This window comes from Mus musculus, chromosome 3 (assembly GCF_000001635.26).
Source record: "Mus musculus strain C57BL/6J chromosome 3, GRCm38.p6 C57BL/6J".
In the NCBI taxonomy this organism is placed as follows: Eukaryota; Metazoa; Chordata; class Mammalia; order Rodentia; family Muridae; genus Mus; species Mus musculus.
In genome coordinates, this window is record NC_000069.6 from 52,788,133 (window position 1) to 52,799,332 (window position 11,200).

Below are 11,200 nucleotides of genomic sequence, written 5' to 3' on the forward strand. Positions count from 1 at the left end.
TTCTGCCAAGCTGTGAACCTTATCTCTCGATGCAATACTACAGCGTACGTGAGGGTGGTTCCTTTTCTGGGGGATCCCTGGACTCCAGTTATTATAACAGGAAGTACTGGTTTCTATAAGGCCAGGATTCTATTACGGGGTCTATGTGAATGTATTACCTTCCTGAATCCTGGCATCTCCAGTGCTAATTACAGCCCAAAAGGTAGATGTCTACCATGCTAGTCACAAGTGACGCTCAGAGAAGGAAAGGAAACAGCTTAAGTTAGTTCGGAAGCCTCTGGGAAAGTCTGGTTGCCAAAAAGGGAGGAAAATAGAATTTCCAGTTCTTATAGGAGTCCCAGGAAGAGCTCTGGTAGGCGCATCTTCTAAGAGCTGCCCTGGAACCACGCCGTGTATTGTGAATGAGCACCATGCTTGCCAGATGTCCCCTTGGTATGGACCAAAATAGCAACCCACTGGCCTTGAAATGAAAACTACATCCTTCAATTTCCTCTGGCCCCAACCTTGGCCAATCGACCCCATCCAAATGCAGGCAGCACAGGTTATGGAGATGTGTGGCACAGAGAGAAAAACCACAATAAGATAAGATGGAAAAAAAAATAGACAAGTTGTCTCATCCAGGGGAAAAGTGTGTGTTCTGTTTCCCTGGCTCTACTCCTTAGGGTTTTCAAAAATAGCATGGCAATATATTCTGAGACCCAGGAATTTTTCTCATAGGAATGGTCTCATTTGATCTTGGAAGTTTTTCCCCAAGAAGACCACCCGAGCTACTCTGGATACAAATTAAGTTCTCCCCATAAGATATCAAAGTGTGAAAACTTGAGAGAGTGTCAGGTAGCCAATAACATGCTCTCATAACTCCATGATGTATGGCTCCCCCATCTTTTTTATTGAAGATAGATTTTTTTTCTCATATAACATATCATGATTACAGTTTCTTTTCTCTCTACTCCTCCCAGTTCCTCCCCTCTTCCACTCCCATCTGGATCCATTCCTTTTCTGTATCTCATTAGAAGTTAGCAGGTTTCTAAGGGATTATAATATAATAATATAATATGATATGAGTAAACAAAAACTAGTACATGGGAATTGGACAAAACAAAACAACTGACAACAGAAGGAAATACTCCATGAGAAGACAGAAGAATGAGAGACCTACTTGTTTGCATACTCAAACATCCCATAAAAACACTAAGCTGGAAGCTATAATATATATGCAGAGAACTTGGTGCAGACCCAAGCAGGACCTGTGCATGGATAGTAGGCCTCTACTGAGTGTCGAGTTGGTCAAAATGTTTTCCCATTCTGCAGGCTGCAGCTTTGCCTGAGTGGTGCTGTCCTTTGCCATGCAGAAGTTTCTCAGTTTCTAGAGGTCCCACTTACTGTTGATCTTAGTGGCTAGGTTATTGATGTTCTGTTCAGAAAGTCTTTTTCTGTGTTCAAAGCTATTCCCCACTTCTTTTTCTACCAGGCTCAGTGTATCTGCTTTTATGTGGAAGTCTTTGATCCATTTGGAACTGAGTTTTGTTCAGGATGATAAGTGTGGGTTTATTTGTTCTACAGGCAGCCACCAATTTGACCAGCACCATTTGTTGAAGAAGCTGCCCTTTTCCCAGGGTGTATTTCTGGCTTCTTTAGAACAAACAAACAAGCAAACAAACACAGCAACAACAAAAACCAGATGTCAGTAGGTGTGGATTAATGTCTTAGTCTTCAACTCCCCTAATCAATGTCTGTTTTTTTGCCATTACTATGCTCGACTTATTACTTCAGATCTGTAGTACAACTTGAAATCGGAGATGATGATGCCTCCTACAGTTCTTTCATTATTCAGGATTCTTTGAGCTGTTGTATTTGTTTTGTTTTCAGATGAAGCTGAAAGTTGTTCTTTCATGATCCATGAAAAATTGTGTTGGAATTTTGATGGGGATTGAACTGAATCTGCTTTTGTCGGGATGGCCATTTTTACTATATTAAACCTACTGAGCCCCGAGCATGGGAGATTCTTCCATCTTCTTCAATGTCTTGAGGTTTTTATCGTACAGGTCCATCGCTTGCTTGGCTAGAGTCACCTCAAGATATTTTGTATTATTTGATGCTATTGTGAGAGGTGTTGTTTCCCTGAGGTTTTTTCTCAGTCCGTTTGTCATTTGTATTTAGGGGGGCCACTGATTTGGGGGACTCAATTCTGAATCCAGCTCCTTTGCTGTTTATCAGATGTGGGAGTTTCCAGGTGGAATTGTTAGGGACACTTATGTATATTAATGATTCATGGGCAAATAAAGATTCTTCGGATGTCTTCCTTTCCAACTTGTATCATCTTAATCTCCTTCAGTTGTCTTAGTGTCTAGCTGAGACTTAGAGCACTATATTGAATAGGTGTGGGGAGAATGGACAACCTTCTTTTGTTCCTGATGTTAATGGAATTGCTTTGAGTTCCTCTCCATTTAAGCAGATGTTGGCTGTGAGCTCACTGCCAACAGTTTATTTTGTTTTGGTGTCTCTTGCATTCCTGATCTCTCCAAGACTTTAATCATGAAGGGGTTTTGGATTTGGTTGAATGTCTGCTCTGCATCTAATGAGATGATCATGTGGTTTCTGTCTTTCAACTTGTGGGTCACTGTGATGGCTAATATCCATATTTCAAAGTCGGGGAAAGTGAAGATCGGAGACACTAATAATATGTACAAGGACATGTAGCTTGTACAAATGTGGCCACAAGGCCAATTCTTTTTGAAACTGTGTACTTGACTTGGCTTCATAGACAACACGCACTCGTGAGAACATGTGCACGCATGCGTGAGTGTGAGTGTGTGTGTGTGTATGTGTGTGTGTGTGTGTGTGTGTGTATGTGTGTGTGTGTGAGACAGAGAGAAGTAGGAGGCCTTTGATGAGGTGATGAGCCAGGTACCACCTACAGGTCTAGGACTACCTATGAGTAAAGTCTGTACTTGGTTTTCTACCATCAGCAGCCTCCAGTTGAGCAAACCTTGATGGCTGGATACGGTTTCACTTTCAACCTCAGGCTGACAGAAATAGTCATGATTCACTCAAATTTCCTGTGAACAGCAATAACCTGGCTTCTCACACTCCAGGGAAGGCTGGCCTGTGATGTTCAGGTCTCGGTTTCTGATTCTTCTGGCCTGTTTGACATCACAGTCTGGATGGGCCATTGGTAAGGCAAATGGCATGTCATACATGAGCATGGAGTCACCATGACCAAAGCCAGAGTCACACCTGTGTACACACAAATTTTGAGTCAAGGACTCAGTGCTCAGTTTAGCCTCTGAGTGATAAAAAATGGGTCATCATCCAGGGTTCTGGTAAAAAAAAAAAAAATCTGGTTTTTCGAGACAGGGTTTCTCTGTATAGCCCTGGCTGTCCTGGAACTCACTTTGTAGACCAGGCTGGCCTTGAACTCAGAAATCCACCTGCCTCTGCCTCCCGAGTGCTGGGATTAAAGGTGTGCACTACCACACCCGCCCCCCCCCCAAAAAAAATTTAAAGATGTAGTAAAAACTGAGTCTTAAATTCTTATTCAGAATTTCTGCTCAATTACACATTAGGGCAAATTTTCCAAATTGACTAAACCTTAATATATAAGAACTCTCAAGAGCAAAGGTGCTGACATGTTGATACGGACCTGCAAGCTTAAGAAGCTGAGTTCAAATCCCTGAATTTAAGTAGAAGACAGACTGGTCTGTAACCCCATCTCTGGGGAGATGGTGGATCCCTGGAGTTTGCTGTCCAGACACTCTAACCACATGGGAAGTTCCAGGGTCAGTGAGAGACCTGTCACAAAAATAAGATGGCAAGCAACTGAAGATGATGCCTAATCTCAACCTCTGGCCTTCACAGAAACACACTTATCCCACCCACACCCACTCACACACCCACACCTCCCCCTCCCCCACACACCTTTACAAATCCTTTCATATCTTCAGCAGTGATAGCTTTTCCCAAACAGGTGACTCCGAGGGTATAATTTCAAGCTTGGAGTTTCATTTGCTTCTAAAGAACAGAGACTCATTCCAACCAGCACACACTAAAAAATGGGATCTGTTGAAAGAATTTGAGATTTTTCTCTCGGAATTCGAGGGGGGGGGGATGTCAGGGTGTGGACAGGTCAGAATGAGAAATTAGCATATGGGCTGGCACCAGCAGAAACCCCCTGCAGTCTTTGATTTTGTCATCTTTGCAGGTTGTCCCTGATTCTCCAGGACACTGACAGGCCAGCTGCCTAGTCCCAAGCTCCCAAGAGGTTTCCTTTGGAAGAGAAAGTACTAATAAATTCAGCTCAGTTTGAGATCGGCTCCCCTTGTCTACCTCTGTAAAGCTAACTAACATCACGTGCAATGACCAGTTTGCTGGGGCGGGGGTGGGGGTGGGGGGCGTTGTGAGGGTTGAGAGCACTGTTGGCAGTTTCCTGCAAGGCATTTTATGCAAGATAGGCACATCTAAAGCAGCCTGCAAAACAACCGTCCAGATATGAAAGAGTTTACATCGTGCATAGGTATAGTAGATTTTTTTTTCCCCTCTCCACATTTTAAATTTAGCCAAAAGAGCAAACGTGTTTCACGGATGGGAAAATGAAGGCAAAGAGTTGTCAATAAGTTGACAAAGGCTACTTGAAACCAGAGTTGCTGGCTCCCAACTCAGGCTTTGAGACATCAAATATTCCTTGAGTTGCCTGGCTGAGGATGCTCTGAGAATGCTCTGTGGTCTTCAGAAAGGGGCAATGAAAAGTGCCAGATGATGTACGGTGAAACCAGGCAGAAAATCTAGTTGATTTGTGGCTCACTCCATACCATCTCACAAGACACCATGTCTCCTCCAAAGTGCAGACAGGTCTGCCAGGGAGGGGCCTGGTCCCTTGAGGACTTTTTTGGTCCAGATCAAATAGTGGTGGTCCAGCTCGGTCTGGGTGAGCCTGGTGCTTTTTCACCAATAAAAAGGACTTTTAAAAATTAATGTTGAAATATTCTTCCATCATCCCGAAAGTATGCACTTTGCTCATCTGAAAAACACAACCATCTTGCCAGTTTCTGGTTGAAATTTGTATGTGCTGCCTAGAATAACAGTGAATCAGTATTTCTTTCAACATGAAGCTTTGGTAATGCTGCCCAGATTAGTTTTGCTCTTCTGTGTTCCTCTTACGGTCTGCTACTCATAGGCACATGCACATACAGATTACATACCTATATCTCCCGCACACACAGACACAAGCACGCTTATGCACCACATGTCACAGAATATGAGGATTTTTCAAGGGAGGTGTTCTGTGCCGAGCAAAACACTGGAGCTTAACTTCTTTATGCCAAGGGCTAACAAATCGAGGATTCCTTTTGCAGGCCTCATTTCTCCTCTGCAGAGAGAGTCTCGGTGGTTGCGTGGCTGAAGGTCCCACTGGTGGGTTCCTGCATCATCACAATGATGTAGGTGATGCTGGGCAGCATGGTAGGTTGGATCCAGTCTGTGAGTTTGTAGTGCACCTTCCAGGGAAAGCAAAGTTAGTTATACAGGAGTTAGCACAATGGTCTGCTGAGGATAACCTGTGGATGGGCTGTTGAGAATTATGAGGCCAGAAGACAGGTTTTGTATCGTTTTCCAATTCAAGACACTTTGTGACATAGTTAATCTTTGTGAGCATCATTGTCCCCCAGACACACATAGGCATATAGCCAGACGCTGAGAGAAACAGTTACTGTCTTAATCTAAAGATTTCTCTAACCTCTACTTGTGACAGCTGGACTTTCTTCCTCTGCCCTGTTACTGCTAAGGCCCCCACAGCCAACAAAATTCCCTCACAACATATGCCATTTGAGAAGGCAAAGGTCTACCTGAGATGTAGATAATAACAAACCCAACAAAAGCCACAGTTAGGATTTCGGAACGTTTTCCTAGGACTGGCGAGTACAAGGCAGATAGTACGGTATCCACCTTCACACACTTCTTGTAAATCATAAAGTTAGCTTTATACACATGAAAAGAAGATGTGAGGCCTCTGAATCAGAGCAAGGGGTTTTATTATTCTCATCAACAGAAGAAGTAATAATTTCAGTTTTTCTTGCTGTTTTCCAGACAAGATGTGTACTCTAATCCTCTATCTCATAGTCAATAAAATGAGTTTTGGACATCAGCAACAATTTTTTAGGTGTTCTGTTTCAAGGATATTAGAATGTGTGGCAAAGTAAGGACCCTCTGCAGGGGCTGGGCTGTATTCTCAGCTTCAGCTCTGATCTCCTTCCTGGCCTGAGACCACAGAGCAGCTGCCATAGCAGGGCTCAGTAAATCGCCTGGGAGGGACAGTGGGAGAGTGTGGCAGCCTTGGATTAGAGAGCAGCTGCTAGACCTAGGATTCACACAACTTTTCTCTCCTTGTGGAATCGTTATTTTTCCCCTTTTCCATCTCTAGCCAAACCAGGCGTGCCATCCCAAAAAGAGACAGTGGGTCACAGAAGGTATGGATGCAAGCAGGTATCATGGTTCTCAGATTCAGATGAGAAGAGCTGAAGGTCAGGTCCTGGAACCTTGCACTTTCAGGTTGAAAATGACTTTTAACTTCATTTTACCCAGTCACCTTATTTTCTAGAAACACTGGAAAATATAAGAGAAAAGAAAAATCTCTTGACTTGTCAGTCTGCTGTATTTCATGAGCCTGGACACAACCAAGACAAATTTAAAGACACAGCCCATCTTGGCAATCAGCTTTTAAAGAGTAATGGTTGAGGGACTGGAGAGATGGCTCAGCGGTTAAGAGCACTGACTGCTCTTCCAGAGGTACTGAGTTCAATTCCCAGCAACCACATGGTGGCTCACAACCATCTCTAATGGGATCAGATGCCCTCTTCTGGTGTGTCTGAAGACAGCAATAGTGTACTCATATGCATAAAATAAATAAACAAATAAAAAAAGGAGTGATGACTGATACTGATAAAATTACAGAATAAAAGTTTCATTTGATCTTAAAATAGCAATAATCCATCCTCTAGCTAGCTCTAAAGCCATCCTTTGGGTCATTTATTCCATTATGAATCTTACAGAATTTTCATTACCAAACGGTATATGAATTACTGGAAGGTGTGTGTAAAATAAAACTCACAGATATCTTCTCAATCATGAAGATGTTTGTCTAAACTTTTACCAAGTCAGTAGATTGCAGTCATGTTGATATTTTTCCTCTATTCTTTTCTCTTAAGATATGTTGAAAGAGTCCATAAACCACACGGATTCATTAATACCAGCCTTTATACGAGAAGATGCATATACAAAGATTCTGATTTTAAACAAATGTTTGCTAATGATGGTTTAAAATGAGAATTATGAATGAACATTAATTTCATCTGAGGCCTAATAGCCTTCCTGAGCTAACCTAACCTAAGAGATTAAAAAAACCCATCTTGCTAAGTTAGCCACAGAGGACACTTATCTCATTATGTGTAAGGTTGGGGGTGGAGAGTGCATGTGCACGTGTGTGCTAGACCAGTGTGTGCACATCCCCACTGTGCAGACCACTAATACTCTAGCCCAGTTTTCAAGCACATGATACTTTACACATCTGTAGTATGAAACTACTTCAAAGTAGGGATTTAGAAGAGTACCCTGGGTAAAAATATCGACTGCTATCTGGAAAGCTTTCAGATGAATAGATGAGTATGGAAAAGCTTGAAGCTTTGAGCAGCTTCAATCTAGGCATTCACTGAGGTAAACAGCAGGCTGCTGTGAGTTCCAAGACCCTGGGGCTAGCTGCTGGCATTCCCAAGCTGTTCTCTATGGCTTTTCCAGTACACGTTCTGCTCCAGCCCTCATGGCTACTCTTTTCTTCCTTGAAGACATATCTTAGGTAGGGTTTTACTGCTGTGAACAGACACCAGGACCAAGGCAACTCTTACAAGAACAAAGTCTAATTGGGGCTAGCTTACGGGTTCAGAGGTTCAATCCGTTATCATCAAGGTGGGAGCCTGGCAGCATCCAGGCAGGCATGGAACAAGAGGACGTGAGAGTTCTACATCTTGTTCTGAAGGCAAAGAAGAGAAGACTGGCTTCCAGTCAGCTAGGACAAAGGTATTAAAGCCCATGCCCACAGTGACACACCTCCTCCAACAAGGCCACACCTACTCCAACAAGGCCACACCCACTCCAACAAGGCCACACCTCCTAATGGTGCCACTTCCGGGGCCAAGCATATACAAACCAACACAAGACACTAGCTTCATTCCTTTTGCTCTGAGCTTTTGTGCTCACTCTTTCCTGTAAGGAATGTTTTCCTCCCAGACCTAGAGCCTATTCCATCACTTTTGTGGTCTTGATTCAGGTGTCACTACTTAGGTATTTTGTTCTCCGTGATACTTAAAAATTTGCTAACTTGTTTAATATTCTACTTATTTATTTTGCATATCATCTATTTTTTTTCTTACAAAAAGGCAAGCCACTTGAAGTCAGGAAGTTTTGGTTATGTCCTGCAAAGTTTAACGTGGCTTCAGACACATAAGAGGAGAGCAGATGTTTTAATTAAATATGAAAATGGAGCATGGGGATTAGCTTACAATGCCATCAGAATGCATGATGCTGTCTCTAGGGAGGGCACGCCTTCTGCAGGGTGTAAGGGTTCTTTCTAGCTGTATCGTCACGGCAAGGAAACACATGGAGAGACTCATGGCTCCAGATGTATATGTAGAGAGGATGACTTAGTTGGTCATCAATGGGAGGAGAGGCCCTTGGTCCTGTGAAGGCTCTATGCCCAGTGTAGGGGAATACCAGGGCCAGGAAGCAGGAATGGGTGGGTTGGTGAGCACAGGGAGGTGGGAGGGGATGGGGGTTTTAGGAGGGGAAACCAGGAAAGGGGATAACGTTTGAAATGTAAATAAAGAAAATATCTAAAAAATATATATGTATATGTGTATATATATTATATGATATATATTATATATAGTATGTCTAATACATAACATATGAAAAATATCATATGATATGTGATAAAGAATATATAATATATGACTCTAATATAACATGGTGTATAATAAATATACAGTATATAGCATATAACATGACATATTGTATATAGTATATGACATGTGATATATTTATATGTATAATAAATAACATAACATAGTATATAAAAGAAAAAGATGTACTTACTATGAGGAAACATCCCCAAAGAAGGCAAGCAAGTGGAGCTTCTGCCCTTGAGAGATAACAAGCCAACTGGAGAGACTAAACATACACTGTGTGGAAAACAACAGTCTAGATCCACAGAGCGTTATAGCAGAAGGAGTAAGAAGCTCACATGGCTACTTTTTAAAAGTCGTGAGTCAGCTGTAGCCCAAGAGAGACTGCCAAACAGAAGCAAATCCATACGAACCTGCACACTACCTGGCATTTACGGGGACTCTCATACATGTAATGGAAACTCTTCATCACATATATATGGAGAACGTATGGTCTGCAAGACCCACACATAAAATAAAGCTTCTGGGCAAATGCTCTGTTCCCTGAATAAACACAATTCCCCCGAGTAACAGCAACTCAAACCATGGAGAGAAAGTTGAAACATACCAAGAACATTCTGATCAAATCTATGAACTGGGGTCTGGTGCCATCTGATGAAAACCAACTACAATAATCTTGTAGAGGTGGTGAGTGTCAGGAGGAAGTAAAGTTAACTGGAAAGAAACCTGTAATGTGTTCTCTTGCCCCTTCTCCAGCACCAGCCCCTTTCTTTTCTTGTTATGCCCCACCCCCTTTACGTTTTAAAACTCTCCCTCTCATTTCTCAAATGGGCAAGTGATTCCTGCCCTCAGAGGAGTGCCAGCAAGGTGGTAATCAGTCAAAGAAACTGGAAAGGAACTAGCGTGTGTGTGTGTGTGTGTGTGTGTGTGTGTGTGTGTGTTTGTTCCTAGTCTGGTGCTGACTCATTGTGTGATCTCGTCCCCAAGAGCTTCAAGTTCTCTGGAAGAGAAGCAGCACACACAACAGAGGCTTATTATGGTAGCATCGGCGGCTGCTGTTTTATTTGTCTAAAAATAATCCCTACATTACTTCTGTTGTCGAAGCTGCTGCCTCCCCCTTTCCCTCTCTCCTCCCTCCTCCTTCTCTGTTTCTATTTTTTTCTTCCTCCCACTCATTAAACCTTCCAATAAAACAATAAAGTAGCTCATGGAGGTGGGATAAATTTAAGTTCCAAAATAGAAAAACATGCCTACATAAACCTACCTCTGATTAAGAGTCCAGCAGGTTTAGATAGTAAAGTAACATGCAAATATCAGAAGGATGTTCCAGTATGTTTTTCATTGCCCAAGAAGGCGTTATATGCGTTCAAATGTCTATTTTACGAGACTATTCCTGAGTTCAAACCGAATCAAACCTGGCACACAGTAAACCTGAGCCCACAATGAAACTGTTTCATAGTGCTCTTTTTTTTTTTTTTTTCGTTTTGCAGTTCAAGGGTGAAAATAGATCCACAGGAGAAAGAAAACCCAGAATGAACTCACCGTTATGAATATGTTACAGCAGACATTATAGTGTATAAATACATAAATATATCCATGAGTATATATGCATGAGTACGTATACATTCTTATTCATAAATTACATATTGTTTGAAACAATGTATACATTGAACACAGTTCAATGTAGTATTTAAAGGATGAATTAGGGTTAAAATAAATACCCCTTTAAATATGTCACCAGGGCTCAAGTCTCACAGTGCAGCAGCATATGCATCGGTTGAGGGTCACCTTTGATGGCAATGAACCCCTGTATCAAAGATGTTTCTTTATAATGTCAAAGTTTCCTGTCAAATTCTTCTCGGGTGAGATTAGACTTCTTCTGAGCTCTTAGGTTCCAGTAGCATGCTGTCAAAGAGTTCCCACTGGAAGGTGCACTTGGCGCCACCTCTTCCTGTGCGCCCTCGCTTTCTGCAATGCATTGTGGGTATCATTGTGGCTTACTGCATATACTTTGCAGAATTAGCCCTAAGTGTTTTGTGATGGTTGGTTAATTAAAACTGTATCATCTAATCCTCGTGTCCTTTCACAAAGCCACTTGTAAATGTTGCAGATTGTCCATGCTGAAAACCACCGAGTCAAGAGGATCCTTGACTCTGGGCGGAAGTGATCCTCTCCTTTTATGTAACTTCTGACACGCAGACTCTTCGGAGATAATACGGTGCAAGTCTGTTACAGGAGACCTGTACTTACCA

The 11,200-nt window shown here is 42.3% G+C and overlaps 1 long non-coding RNA gene across 1 annotated transcript; it reads right to left on the reverse strand.

Annotated features, from left to right (window-relative positions):
- Positions 1-868: 868 nt before the first annotated feature.
- On the reverse strand, positions 869-9,652 carry Gm30292 (predicted gene, 30292). Its single transcript, NR_166453.1, has 5 exons — positions 9,556-9,652; positions 5,199-5,492; positions 3,919-4,011; positions 3,644-3,792; positions 869-3,237 (listed from the first exon to the last, which is right to left on the reverse strand). It is a non-coding gene; the product is annotated as a predicted gene, 30292 (long non-coding RNA).
- Between the last annotated feature and the right edge of the window lie 1,548 nt (positions 9,653-11,200).